The sequence below is a fragment of the Notolabrus celidotus genome, chromosome 11 (genome assembly GCF_009762535.1).
Source record: "Notolabrus celidotus isolate fNotCel1 chromosome 11, fNotCel1.pri, whole genome shotgun sequence".
Taxonomy (NCBI): Eukaryota; Metazoa; Chordata; class Actinopteri; order Labriformes; family Labridae; genus Notolabrus; species Notolabrus celidotus.
Window position 1 is genome coordinate 34652800 of NC_048282.1, and position 14727 is coordinate 34667526.

General features: G+C 42.7%; 1 protein-coding gene across 1 annotated transcript in view; it reads left to right on the forward strand.

Moving 5' to 3' along the window:
* Positions 1 to 357: 357 nt before the first annotated feature.
* Positions 358 to 14727, forward strand: part of LOC117821336 (monocarboxylate transporter 1-like) — a 38544-nt gene continuing 24174 nt past the window's right edge. Inside the window, exon 1 of the mRNA XM_034695532.1 lies at positions 358 to 564. The gene's annotated coding sequence lies outside the window, so the exon portion shown is untranslated. The remainder of the gene's footprint in view (positions 565 to 14727) is intronic.

Genomic DNA, 14727 nt, shown 5'->3' on the forward strand with positions numbered 1-14727 from the left:
CGTGATAACGGGAACGACGGGAATAATAACATTGCTTGATACAAAGGCATTGGAAAACACAGAGATATCGCTAAAATCTCAAATTACTTCACTTACAGATGAGTACCGATTGGTATTATGACCTTTTCTCCAAACCCAGGGTCTTTTTCTTAATTTATTCTATTTTGAAGTTATGTACAGCACTTTGTGTTACAATGTCATTGTATGAAAAGATAAAGTCTGATTGATTGATTTATTCATTCAGGTGTTTAATTTACAGCCTGTAACTCTCTGAGCTTCACTGAATGCAACATATCTAAACAGCTCCTGCCTCTCCCCCTCAACTCGCACGTGCATCTGGGCAGATTCCTCCACTGGCAGCGAGGCTCTCATACGCATGCGCGGTGGTTGTAGTGTCATCATCACCATCCCAGACCCAGAAGTTGTCCAGTCTGCTGTGGTACCCTGAGCTGCTGCTGGATCTACGTGTAGGAGCCATTACCAAGAGCAAGGACACCCCGGACGAGTCTCACACACGCAGAACCGAACCTGAACCGGACGGAGCCGAACCAGGACAGAACCTCGGTGAGTGAACGAGTGAACGAGTGAACCAACCGTCGAGACAAAGAGGCTGCTGCCTCATTAAACGGCTGTGAGTCTGTCTCTGGGTGAAGTTGAGCTGTTGGAGCTGCTGAGTTGTTAATTAGCTAGCTCTTCTTCCTCCTTCTCTCTGCTTTGGTTGATGTTTCCTTTATTTGGACCCCTGAGTGAGCTAACGGCTTATAACGGCTGTTTTTTTAAACCGACAGTTTCATTCAGTGGGGCGATGCTCGCGCTATTTTTACATTCGCACGTGAGGCTGCTGCTGCTGCCGCTGCTGCCGCTGCTGCATCCGACCGACCTGCTGCTGCTGCTGCTGCTGCTGCCGCGTCTGACAGCCTGTCGCCCCGGGTCACACAGAGAGAGGAGTCGGCACGGAGCCAAACACCCGGCCAGCTTAGAGACACACAGCGGAGAGCAGGAGGTCTACTGCCAGAGCTTTGATTTCCACTTAGTACAGCCAGGGGCGGGTCCAGGTTTTTAGACCGGGGTGGCCCAACTGGTCTCACACTATACACAGGAATGAATATCAGTCCTGTTTACACTAACCAAAGAGCTACTTTAAGCACTTTCAGATTCAGATTCAGAATACTTTATTAGTCCACGAAAGGCAATTCAGTTTTACAGTCAACCTGTCCATAGTACAAAATATACAGTAAGGAAATAAGGAAATAAATAACACGTCGTGACATCAGCAACTACCACAACCAGTGACTGTACAGCAGAGCGGGATGCTAGGTAGTTCCCAATTTATTCTGCCTTTGGTGCATTTAGCATCCTTATGGCAGAAGGAATAAAATAATTAGCATAGCGGTTTGTTTTTTTCACCGGAACATAATACTGCCGACCTGAGGGCATGATTTTGAATTCACTGCCAAGAATGTGTCCCGGTTGGGTCAAAATTCTGTTTGCTTTCTGGACCACACGCACTGTCCAAAGGGAGCAGAGGTCCTTAAACTGGACTCCAGTGACTTTGGAGCACAGCCTGATGATATCATTCAGACATTTCTTGTCTTTTACAGAGAGACAGCCAAACCAACATATGAAGGAGTACGTTAGGAGACTTTCAATAAAACTCTGATAGAAGGAACATAAAATATTTTTGCTGACACCGAAAGAGTTGAGTTTCCTCAGCAAGTAGATCCTCTGGTTAGCTCGTTTGGCAATGCTGTCAGTATTTAAATATCATACAGGTGTTATGTTCCTGTGTGGGATTTTAATTTGGAATTTAAACCATAGAATAGCAACCCTGAGCTCTTCTAAGCCTATAGGCCATAGACTGTAAATAAAAATGGACAGCGTTGCTCCGCCTCTTCCCGTTGTACGGTTCTGAAGCCAAAAAATCCCACTCCTGGGTGCAGCCATTGTGCAGCCAGAGCCTGCGTCTCCCCCATTCAAATGAATGGGGGAGACGGATTTTTTGACCTATACTGCAGCCAGCCACCAGGGGGCAGACACACTGCTGAAAGCTTCACCACCAGGGGAGCATCCGGCTCCCCTGCTACAGGCTGATTCAGGGGCTGACGCAGACATGAGAACCACATACTTGTACGTTGATATGTCCGTGTCGTGCAGCAATTCCTCGCCGAAACGCTTGAGGGCAGTGCGGTCTCTCTGATAGCCAGTCGCCTGCTTCCTGCCCCGCTACGATCTCTGTTTACTTTTCCACAGTGATTCAGACAGTGTTATGTTAATCTACAGCTGATGCATGTTGCTGTTTATCATACAGACATGATTACATGAAGAATAGAGAGGAGGAGAGGAAATATACGGCCGATCAGCGAGGATCCTGGAAGTGCTGTAAATGCAGGAAATACAAGCCGCTGAGCTGACCAGAATCAGAATCAGAATCAGAATCAGCTTTATTCGCCAAGTATGCTTGAACACACAAGGAATTTGACTTTGGTAAACTGTGCTCTCTTTGTACAAGGCATAAGAATAGGAATAAGAATAAGAACTACAATAAAAAATAAAATGAAAATATAATAACAATAACCTTAGCTATAAATACAAAGAAACAACAAATAGCTTGACTAATATGTACAGGCTAAAATAATATGATAAAGTGCAGTGGTGAGTTGCAGAGGTAGTTTTACATTATAAAATAGAAGTTAAATAATACAAAAAATAGAAATATGGAATTCTGCTTGAGAATTGTTGCATTGTATATCTACATGTATATTTACAGAGAGTATTTATCTGACAGGTATGACACTGTTATGGTTTAGTGTTCATCAGAGTGACAGCCTGGGGGAAGAAACTGTTCTTATGGCGGGTTGTTTTGGCGCACAGTGATCTGTAGCGCCTGCCGGAGGGGAGGAGTTTGAAGAATTTGTGTCCAGGGTGTGAGGGGTCAGCGGTAATGCTCCCTGCCCGTTTCCTGGCCCGGGACCGGTACAAGTCCTGGATGGGGGGCAGGTCGACACCGATGATTTTCTCTGCAGTCCTTATAGTCCGCTGCAGTCTGTTTTTGTCTAGTTTGGTTGCAGAGCCAAACCAGACAGTGATGGAGGTACACAGAACAGACTGGATGATGGAGGTGTAGAACATGATCAGCAGCTCCTGGGGCAGGTTGAACTTCCTGAGCTGACGCAGGAAGTACATCCTCTGCTGGGCCTTTTTTCTGATTGTGTCTATGTGGGAGGTCCACCTCAGGTCCCGGGAAATAGTGGATCCCAGGAACCTGAAAGAGTCCACAGTAGACACAGTGCTGTTCAGGATGGTGAGGGGGGGGAGTGGGGGGGGGCTTCTCCTGAAGTCCACTGTCATCTCTACCGTCTTGAGCGGGTTCAGCTCCAGATGGTTCTGACTACACCAGAGGGCCAGCTGTTCCACCTCCTGTCTGTAAGCAGACTCGTCTCCGTCCTGGATGAGACCGATGACGGTGGTGTCATCTGCAAACTTCAGGAGTTTCACCGAGGGGTCTCCTGAGGTGCAGTCATTGGTGTAGAGGGAGAAGAGCAGTGGGGAGAGAACACATCCCTGTGGGGCGCCAATCAAAGGGTTTGCTGTCTGCGTCAATTCTATGTGTAGTTAGATTTTGGAGGAGGTGCACGTCAGCTACATGCGTAGGCCTCTGCGTAGGTACGGGAGCTACGCAGACCTCCGGCATAGGCTACGCCGTCGATTTGACGCAGAAGTATAAATCAGAGGAGGGGGAGAATCCTTGATTCAGTGATTACTGCGGGAAAACCTCGGTCACATGACTCTGCGTTCTCAAAATGCAACCAGTGGGTGTTGATGGACAAAAGAGCACGGAGCCGGACCGCAGCAGATCGAAGACGGACCTGAGACAGACCGGAGGGGGAGAATTGATCCAGTGTATAGTGAGGTTCAGCAGTGACATGGGACAACCAGAACTCCACATGTCTGTTGTGAAACCAACAGCTGTCACATCATGTTTTAAATCACCTCTCATGTTGTCACAAATTTTGTTGTTCAGTTCTCGTCAGGTGGTGTCAGAAATATAGAGTCCAGAATTGCAGGACTTGGTGGTCTGTAATCTTCCTCCCTTGGCCCCCCTCTTCTGGACTCACCCCTGCTCACAAACATACAGAGGAGAGCAGGAAACCCTCAGCTGCAGCTTTGATTTCCACTTAGCAGAGCAGTGCATGTGACCTCTAATGCGTTATCTATTCAGCACCAAGCTGAATGAGCTTCACATGCTCACTCTCTGCAAGGGTCAGAGTCAAGGGCGTTGGTTTGGTTTGAACTAAACCTGCAGAGTTTCAGGGATTCATTTCACGTCTTTATTTGAATCTGTCTTCTTTATTCTGATCCGTCACCTCTCTCCTGTACACCCTTAGACCTGTACACATGTCTCTAAATGTCAGGTTGTTCCCATGACCACAGGAGGAGTTCTCATTGTTTATGTATGAACTGAAATGTCGTCGTCTCCCGCTGTGGTTGGCACTAAAAAGCTCTGACCTTGTTTTTATGAACAGGAACATATTACTCCGTGCAAAGTGATGGCTCTCAACGCATGCCAGGACATTTTATACCACATGCTTACAGGCTGGGGGACGATGATTTAAAGTGTGGCACTGATAGTGAATTGATTGATGGTAGTTTGACGGAGCCGTACAGTATTACTCTGGTCCTGGTGTTGAAGAGGAGAAGACAGAAAGGGAACATCCATACATGAGGATGGCTCAGACTTGAATAAAGCTGGTCATCTGATCTTGAGGCCCGATGTTACTGGTGTTACTTATCAGGGTTTATCCTGGTTTGTCAAATGGCTAACACTCACGAATAAGACTTCCAGCTAAAGTGATTGAGCTTCTGCAGGTTTAAAGTGCTTCATGTTTGAGTCCTTCTTATTGTAGGGACAACTCAGGAGTAGCTGGAGGGATATGTTCCCCCTCTCCCTCTCCAAATCTACACCCTTGGCCAGAGCTCGTCGGAAAGATCACATGCCAGCTGCCTCTCATGAAGCCTCTATTGTCCCAAAAAAAGAAGCCAGAGCAGCTTGTTATCTATTAATAAGACCGTGGCCGGGGGGATATTCTCTAATGGTGGGGCACTAAGTGAGTGATTGCTGTGTCATTTTCCATCAAGCTGACCTAAAGAAAGCTCAGACCTGGTCCTGGACTCATGCAAACATCCACTCTGCTCAGGTTTCCCTGTGTGAGTGGATGAGTGGAGATAAACTCTGTAAGCTTTATTGATCCCGCAGTGGGGGGGAATTATTTACTGCTGCAGCTCAAAGCCAGTAAACAAGTAATAGATACAAATACAGATCAGAGTCGTCCAATAATGGAGGTAATTATGATTAAAAACATGCACACCGTTTACATCTACAGCTAGAGCTGGGCCATATTGAAAATGATGTTATCACAGTAACATTTTTCATATCAGTCGATATAGATGATTATCATGCTAAATATCAAATCATGATTTCGTTTCAAATTAAAGTCAGATTTTTGGTCCTGAGTGGAAGTTGAAGACGGTTTGTTAGCTTGTATTTGGATTTAGTTTTCTGATGAGCTTCTTGAATCCATCATTTCTGACAGTGCTAACAGGAAGTAGGTCTTTAGTGTAAGATGAGATTTTTGTGAAGTTTTAGTTTGAACATTCTTATTTTTCTCAGGTTGAGATAATTTGCATAATTGTATTTACACTTGCAACAAAGATATATGAAATTATATTCTGTGTATCAGTTGAGTAGAGTATTGTTTTGAGTTGTCCACTCCCCTTTAAGATTACTAAGGGTTACAGGCAGAGTGATGTTGTTTCCTACAGTGCAGTGAAAGCATCACTGCTGTTTGGTGTTCAGTTGTCCTACGGCTGCGATGGACATTAAACGTGTTCACAGCAGAAGTTGTCTCTGCTCTTCCTTTACCCACATCCTGTCAGTATATTTAATGAAGTGTATTAAGTTAATAGTTATCACAGAGTCGACTCAGTGTCAGAGTAACGACTCTGCTTTGAGCTGGTAGGTTTTGAGTTTTCTTCAGTGTTGCTGTCGCTCGTTTCCGCTGTGTTTACATTCCTCTCCAAACGTCTTTAAGCCCCGCCTACCTCTCACTCTGCGACATGATTGGCTGTTCAATGCTGTCTTCTTCTTCTGTTTTATGTTTGTATGGCACCTAGTGTTTAAGGCTCATTAGCTCCCCCTCCCTTTCCAGTGGTTGGGGGGGTGTAATTTCAGGTTTAATTATAGCAAATTTTTATCGAACATTTGTTATATTTATATTGAGAAAAAATCTATCAGGATAATTATCGTTATCGAATTATCACCCAGCCCTATCTACAACCACTGTTTTAATCATTTACTTCCATTTATATTAATGGTTGCAGTTTGCTGATATTGCACAGTATATAAAAGTAGTTTCACCAGCTTCATGGGTGTTGTCCTCTAGACTCTGACCCTGTAGAGGACTAGTAGGTGAACATTTCTCTGACTGCAGGTGAAACTTCATGTGAAGGTGAAGAACAGTTGGGTGTTTGCAGCATCTCATTAGTGAGCATGTTGGGAAAGAATATGGTTTTACTGCACCGCTAAACTGACTCATTTAATCCTCTGAAATTGGTTCATCGGGTGGTGCTGCATCAAAACTAATCCAGGCAGAGTTTCTTGCACAACTTCTGTCACTCCAGCGTGATAGCTGTGGGCAGTCAATGTACTTTGTAACTGTGCAACGTTCACTGTTGTGTCTAATCTTTATTGTCATGACTTGTTATTGCTGAAGTGTAACGTATATGATATTGAGTTGTCGCTTCTGCAGCTCTCTTGGGGATTTGACATCCTGTTGATGGCAGAGAATCCGCTTCATCAGATCACAGTGAAAGTATTTTAAAGTTGGAGATACATCGAGGGAAGAAGCAGATGATTGTTAGCGACACAGGTAGTTGAGGAGTTTAGGTTGAACTCGAAGGTACAGAAATGAGTGGAGTCCCTGTTCCCTCTTACTGTCTGTGTGTTAAAATGAAACCTGGTTATGGTTTAGAGAAGCCACAAGTAGAGCCAGATGCAGGATGCTTGATGCCAGATGCTCATGCCTGAAGTTGTTGGTCTCTGTCAGGTTTCATTCATTCCTTCTTCCTTTTATTTATGGACCTTTTAATTCTGAGAAGATGTCACCTTTTCCCACTTTACCATGCTTTTATACAAAGCGTGATACCTCTCCATTAGGACAGGCAAGCTGTGATGATGATGTTTCGTAGACAAGAAGAATGAAGTGTGCGAACGAGCAGATGACTTATTGAAGGAAATGTAAGGAATACTGACGGAGGAAAAGGACGTGATAGAAGTGGGATCATTGAAACCAAACTTACCCTCCATCATGGCTTCTACCATTTCTGAAAGTGTCAGTCATTATGTCAAAACTTGTGAACTCTAACACGGGATTACACCAGATCTGTGTCTGGTCCGTCTCCGATCCGCTGCGGTCCGGCTCTGTGCTCTCATCCGTCTCCACCCCCCGGTTGCGTTTTCAGAACCCAGCACAGAGCAGGATCGCCGGACAGCAGGAGTCATGTGACTGAGGTTTCCCCGCGGTAATTACTGAATCAAGGATTCTCCTCCTCCTCTCCTCATCCATGTTGTCTTTCTGGTCCTCTGAAAACCTCTGACCTGTTGACTCCAGGCCCGCTCCATCTGCTCTGTTGAGATTGATGCTTCGTGCTCTGGCACCCGGCGAAAATAGAAGTCTTGTGTATCTGATCCAGAGACTCCGACCTGAGACGCAGCCGTAATGCAACGAAGCGGATCCAGTGGAAGTTAACACATTGACTAGAATAGAAACCTATCAGATCCGGTGCCGTGACGGACTGAAGACGGACCGGACACGGATCTGGTGGAATTTGCCCGGTAGACCAGTTCGTCCACGCTGACCCTGTAGTTATTGTTTCATCTTTCACGCGTATATCAGTCATTGATTCAGATCTCAAAGGAATCCACACATCCCGTCTCATTTCACACTTCTGTTTTAGAAAAAAACAAAACTAGCTCTGCACTTCCGAAGCTCTAAGCCGGCTCTCTTCGTGTGTTTTTCTGTGTGTGAGCTCTTATTGTGGCCTGGCACATGTTGGAGCAGGTGCGCATGTATGACCATGCGTGCAATAAGGATTACAGTGGAGTGTGTGAGAGAGAAGGATGTATGGGGCCCACATCATGCCTGTGAGGTTTAAGAGGTCTTTAGTGCTAAGCTACCAAGTATGACACCGCCGTTGAAACGTTGAGAACAATTAATGCACAGTAATACGACTTAAATTACACAAGTGGTCTTTTGAAGGTGTTCAACCGGAGCAGCTAATTAAGTGTGAAAACATGTAGTCTAATCCCGCCTCATGGATTTTCTCTGTAGAGTATAAAAGTTTAGTTTGATGAGGAGAGGTCTGTCACACACTCATGATACCTCTGATTCATGAAGTGAAAGAACATTTCCTTCTCTAACTCCCTCCTTCCTTCCTTCCTTCCTTCCTTCCTTTCACCAGTCGTAGGTTTTCTAAGTGCTGTTGTAGTATCTCCTGGTTTGTGTGCACTGCTTTGAGAATTTAAAGAAACAAACAGGCTGGACAGACACAGACGAATCATCTTTAGTCACTGTTGTGCCAGTAATTATCCTGGAGTTGAACCCTCTTATAGTTGGATTAGTCACTTAATCCAACGACACAGGACAGTAAACCACAGTGTAAGGCTTGGGTGCATTTGGCATTGTTGTTAAATTTGCATCAGTTCAGCGTCTAAAGATGTTCCTAGTTGTTTCTCAACCAAGGCTTATTTATCCCGGTAGAAATGATGATGTTAATATAAGAGTGTATCAATGTATTTTAAGTCAGCTGGAGCCTTTAAACCATACATATCGCAATCATGTTATAGTAAATTTAACCAAGATAACAAGTAAGCAAAAGGATAGTTAAAGGTGACATATCATGCAAAATTGAGTTTTTAATGGTTCTCTACCTGAAATATGTGTCCCTGGCATGTCTACAAACCCCCCGAGAATGAAAAAAATCCATTCTGCCCCTGTTCTGATTTCTCCACCTTTCTGTAAATGTGTGTGAAACGAGCCGTTTCAGACTTCTGTGTTTTTGTTACGTAACAACAATATCCGGTCTGTCACGGAGTCAGAGCTCGGAGCTTGTTCAGCCCATAGACTGTATAAAATAATACTGAATCCCTCCTCCGTTTTTCATTACCTGCACAAATGTGTGCTAACAAGGAGCTTAGGAGGGAGGCATGCTAGTTGTAGGCTGTCTTAATAAACACAAAGGTCGGTTTTACTCCCCACGTCTGCAGATTTGAAGATCTAGTGGATGATTTTTATTTATCATGGATAAGTGCTAGCGCTAGTTAGCATAGCCACATAGCTACATGTTCGTAGCTGTGTACCAAGACACACGTCTACATACTGATAAATAAAACAACAAGAAACACTAAATCTATGACCAATCGTTCAGAAAGGTCCTGCTACAGGCGCCTCTCCGTCAGGATCAGATTCAGAGGGTTGAAGTAACGCGATCTCTGAGCAGCCGTGTATATTCAGCCAACATGTAAACATTAGATCAACGTGCTGAAGAGCCGAGGCACATCCACTTCCGGAGGGGGCGTGGTCAGAGGGAAAACAGAGTGTTCTGATGAGGAATGAAGAAGAGGACTTTTCAGGCAGACCAAAATCTGATTTCAAAGTGTTTTTTTGAGCATAAACTTTAAAGACATGTTTTGGGGACCTCTTAGACCAATATATATTGATGAGAAAAGTGTGATATGTCCCCTTTAAGTAACAGGGGAACGGTGTAATTGTTTAGCTTAAAGGAACGGATTTAAGGCTGGATTAAACGGCTAATGGGTGAAATAGTTCGATAAAAGGAACAGGTAAATGGCAGAGAAGGTAAAGTATAGAAATGAATGAACAACACAAATAGTTGACTGAATATAAAAGATAAACATTTGGTGAAATCAGCCAGAAGCAGCGTTAATTTTGTCAACGAAAATTATGATGATAAATGTTTATCAACGACCAATTTATTTATGACGAAAATGAGACTATGACGAGCTAAAGTGCATCACTGATAATAAAAGCTCTAATGAACGTATTTTTTGATTTTGTTGATGAGACGACCGGACATTTAAAATCCATTTTTCCCCTCACTGTGTGTCTAATCTTTGAAAATTAAAATTAAAAATTCACTTACCTACAGCAGGTGTGCTGTGTGAACCAGCTCTCCCCGCCTCCATGCATGCGTCTCCTGTTCATTGATGATTCTTACCTCCAGATGTGCGTTAGTGACCAAGACACAACCATTAATTAACTTAAGATATTACAAAACGCAAAATAGTTAAAAGAGTGAAATATTGACGATTTTAACGCTTGGTACAACCCTGATACTGACATCTGGTCAACTACATGAATTGCTTTTCAGAGAGAAAATGTTTTGGCAAAAATGAAAGACTAAAATGTTTAGATTTTACATTGACTTAAACTAGAGTAAAAGGCAAGGCAAGGCAGCTTTATTTGTATAGCGCATTTCATACACGAGGGCAACTCAATGTGCTTTACATTAACACATTAAAAGCATTGGAGACATTCAGACATAAAGGCATAAAAGAACACAATTAAAATGACAAATATGATAAAACAGAAAAGAAAAGGAAAATTAGAAATATATTAAAAATTACATTAAAATTTTAATTTAAAGTGAGTTAAAATAATCTAAGATAGGAAGGCAGTGGCAAATAAAAAAGTCTTAGTCTTTGATTTAAAAGAGGTGAGAGTTTGAGCAGACCTACAGCTTTCAGGGAGTGTGTTCCAGATATGTGGAGCATAATGACTGAACGCTGTTTTACCATGTTTCGTTCTGACTCTAGGAACTGAAAGCAGACCAGTACCTGATGACCTCAGAGGTCGAGGTGGTTCATAAAGTAGTAGCAGATCAGCAATGTATTTTGGGCCTAAACCATTCAGTGCTTTATAAACCATCAGCAGGATTTTAAAGTCTATTCTCTGACAGACAGGAAGCCAGTGTAGAGATCTAAGAACTGGAGTAATGTGGTATACTTTTTTGGTCCTTGTTAGGACTCGAGCAGCAGCATTCTGTATGAGCTGCAGCCGTCTGATGGACTTTTTAGGGAGTCCTGTAAAGACCCCGTTACAGTAGTCTAGTCTGCTAAAGATAAATGCATGGACGAGTTTTTCTGCATCCTGCTGAGACATGAGTCCTTTAATCCTTGATATATTCTTAAGGTGATAGTAGGCGGACTTTGTAATTGTCTTAATGTGGCTGCTGAAATTAAGGTCTGAGTCTAAGACTACACCAAGGTTTCTGGCTTGGTTTGAACATTTCATCATTGCAGATTGGAGCTGAGCAGTAACCTTTAAAGGGCTGAGAAGACTAAATGTGAATAAAACTAACAGGCATTTTTGTCTAAAGACTAGGACTAAGACTAAATCTAAGATAGCCGCCAAAAGTAACACTGCGCAGAGGTAGGGGACAAACTGTAATAATGAGATATGGTAATGGATAAACAGTTGAAGTAGTTATGGAAATTGTTGAAATATGTAACTTACAGTTCAAGTAGTTTGCCATGTGGATAAATATTTAAAGTCGTGGGCTAATATTTGAAATATTTGGTTAAAGTAATCCATAATCACATTAAATAATTATCTAAAATTTGAAATATTAGCCAGAAGTTGAAAATAAATAAAATATCATACATGTTTCTTACTAGCACTAACTTGAAAGGTGGAGTGTATAAAAGGGTACAGGAGTTAATCTGACTCATCTGTACTGGGATACCTTCGGTCAATAAGGTTGGAGACCTCTGGTCCAAGGGATTTTTCAGGTAACCAGCCTTCAGTAAAGAGAGCGTCTGTTCTTGCAGAATGAAAGGCCTCATTGATAACTCCTACAGGAGTTGCCCTGCTTTAGCTGGTACCCACACACACGTACACAAACAGGCAGAGACACACACAGGGACAACTCACTAAGCTCCAGCACAGAGCAGTGAGACCTCAGGGGAGGCGGAAACAGAAATCCATTCCCAGTGGGGAAGCCTGCTTTCCATTAATACTGGGCATCAAAATGCACATCTCATTCCCCCTCTGTCTTTTTTCCATTTTAGCAGCTAATGTGGGTCCTTTCTGTCTCTTTCTGTCTGTGACATATTAAACTTCAAATAGAGTTTGTAGCCCATGCTGTGCTCCATTTTTTCCACTTGAACATGAGCTCCTAAACTTTGACATTTATTAGGAACTCCTAGTCATTTTTCCATAAACCGTTCCCTTTTTAGCAACTATGAAAAACCTGCTGAACTGACCCAACACAGTGCAAAATAGTTCATATTTTATTTTTTAACTACTATTTAATTAATTAACTAATTAATTTGGGATTTTTTTTTTCAGATTTTAATTTTATATTATTTTACTATATGTTTTAAAATGTATTCTCTAATTTTATTTTTTATGTTTTAAGCATTTTTATTTTATTTATTTAATTTAATTATTTTTTCTATTTGATTCGATTTTGATTTTATTTAAATGTATACATTTTGTTTTAATTAATATATTTCATTAATCCTTTTATTTTGCTTTGATTTGCTTTGTTTTATTTTATTTGTATATATTTATTTTTTAATTTTATTTTTTAATCATTTTTGCCTTTATACATCTGGAGACAGACAGGAAATATGGGGAACAGAGAGATGGAGTAGACATGCAGCAAATGGTAGATGCATGGAGTCGAACCTGGGACCACTATGCCAAAGCTGTATATGGGGTGCACGCTTAGACCGCTGCACCAACGGTGCCCTAGTCACATTTAAACACGCCTCATGTATCTCTCAAAATTCCCAGTAATATTTTGCACAAACGGTCGTTGTTTTCAGAGGTTGACAAACGCAGGTGTCTCATTTCCAGCTGGCAGCTGTTTGGATTTTGTTGGCTGGAGGAACAGCTGTCTCTGGCAGATTGTCGGTGGGAGCTATCTAGCTTAAGATGCCTACACTAACTAACCATGTGAAAGACCTCAAAACAATTACAATTCTGAAACAGGAACACTGAAAACTATCTGAATATGGACTTTATGACTGGAGAGGCTCAACAGTCGTCAGGTTGAGTGTCCATAAAGTAAGAAAGGAACTACCAGGTTCTTGTTTTACAGTGAGGAACTGTTAGAGGAAGGTGAATTCAGTTGAAGACCACAGTCTGTGTCACATCATTATTTTACAGTTGCATCTATTGTGCAGTCTTTAAAGAGAGCTTTTGTCATGGCCTCATGTACTCCCCCTTTTCCTCCCCCCTGTTGTAACTGAGAGGGCCGGTTTCCACATACCAGCTTGGGCCCTTGGTGACCTCGCTGTTTCCAAGTTCATATGCAACTCCTGGCCCTGAGTCAGACTTGTTTGGAAAAAGGAAACAAGAGTGAAGAAGTCAACTATGCTTGACTTAGTTTGATTTCCTGGAAGCGAGTGTTCTCAAACTGAGCTGTTTTTAGTCGTCTTGTTTGATAGTAACTCAACATTTTCACAGTTTTGCTGAAATTTGACTTATTGTTGTAGTTCCAAACACTTCAAGTCATCTTCCTTTGTAGAGAGAACTGGAGTATGCTACTGACACTGCATGCTGCAGCAGTATAACCTCCTACCTCTGTCCTGTCTCCCTCCATAGCCTCTGTGACTCGGAGGTGAAGTTAAAACGACTCTGAAACTCTGTCCTCGCTGTCAGTGAAGGTTTAAGACTCCAATCCACTGAGGTGACCGTCACAGCGCTGCACGTGTACTGATACATGCTTTCACCCGAGTTAAATACGAACCAAAGAGTCATGAGTTCCATCTTTAAATTCGGTTCTGGACGACCGCCAAAAACCAGCGTGTATATTTATCGTATAGGCATCAACATACATGAAACACGTGGAGGTCATCGGGGTGGAAAGTGAGAAGGACATTGGAGCTGTGAGCGGGGTGAAGGTGTCAGTACTCAACGGCAATCTGCAGAGGCTTTCGGGGAAGAGGCTGCGTTTGTAGAGGTTTAAATTAGAGCTGCACACATGGATTGATATTTCAGCCCCACAGCAAACTGCTGAGTCCAGCAGTGTTCTTATATGGAAGGATTTTGGGGCTGAATTTGTCTTTTTAATTTGAGTATTCGATGCTCCAACTCCTTGAGAATACTGAGTGCAGTTCAGATTAGGGATGGGCATTTCAAGCCAAAATACTATTCAATAACCACTGGCATTTATTCTGTGATTATTCCTGATCGTCTATTGGGGAAGACAGAAAAGGGAAACACTCTACGTCCCACCTGTCCCATTATCGGTCCATTTGTGTAGCAGTCGCGTTAACCAGCACCGGGATGAGGTGCTGCTAGTAGCGGGCACAGTCTCGACCTTCAGGTCTGTGTTTCTGTGACGCAGCAGCGTGGCGTGTATGTTTATAATCTCGGCACTTTCTCAGTTTCAGAATCTCACAGTACTTCACATGTGTTTCCAGCAACTGTCACTTATATTTTTCTTCTTCTATCCCTATTAATGCAGTTAGCGTTCCTCTCCTACCGTTTGATACTTGATGCGGTTAGCAAGACGCTCTGTAGCCACCATCTGGCAGGAATACCGTATTACAACCAGGCACCGGTGAAAACTATGAAAAACAGTACTTTTTAAAATGAGATAATATTCACATTAACTCTTCGATTTTTAATAAGTGAACCA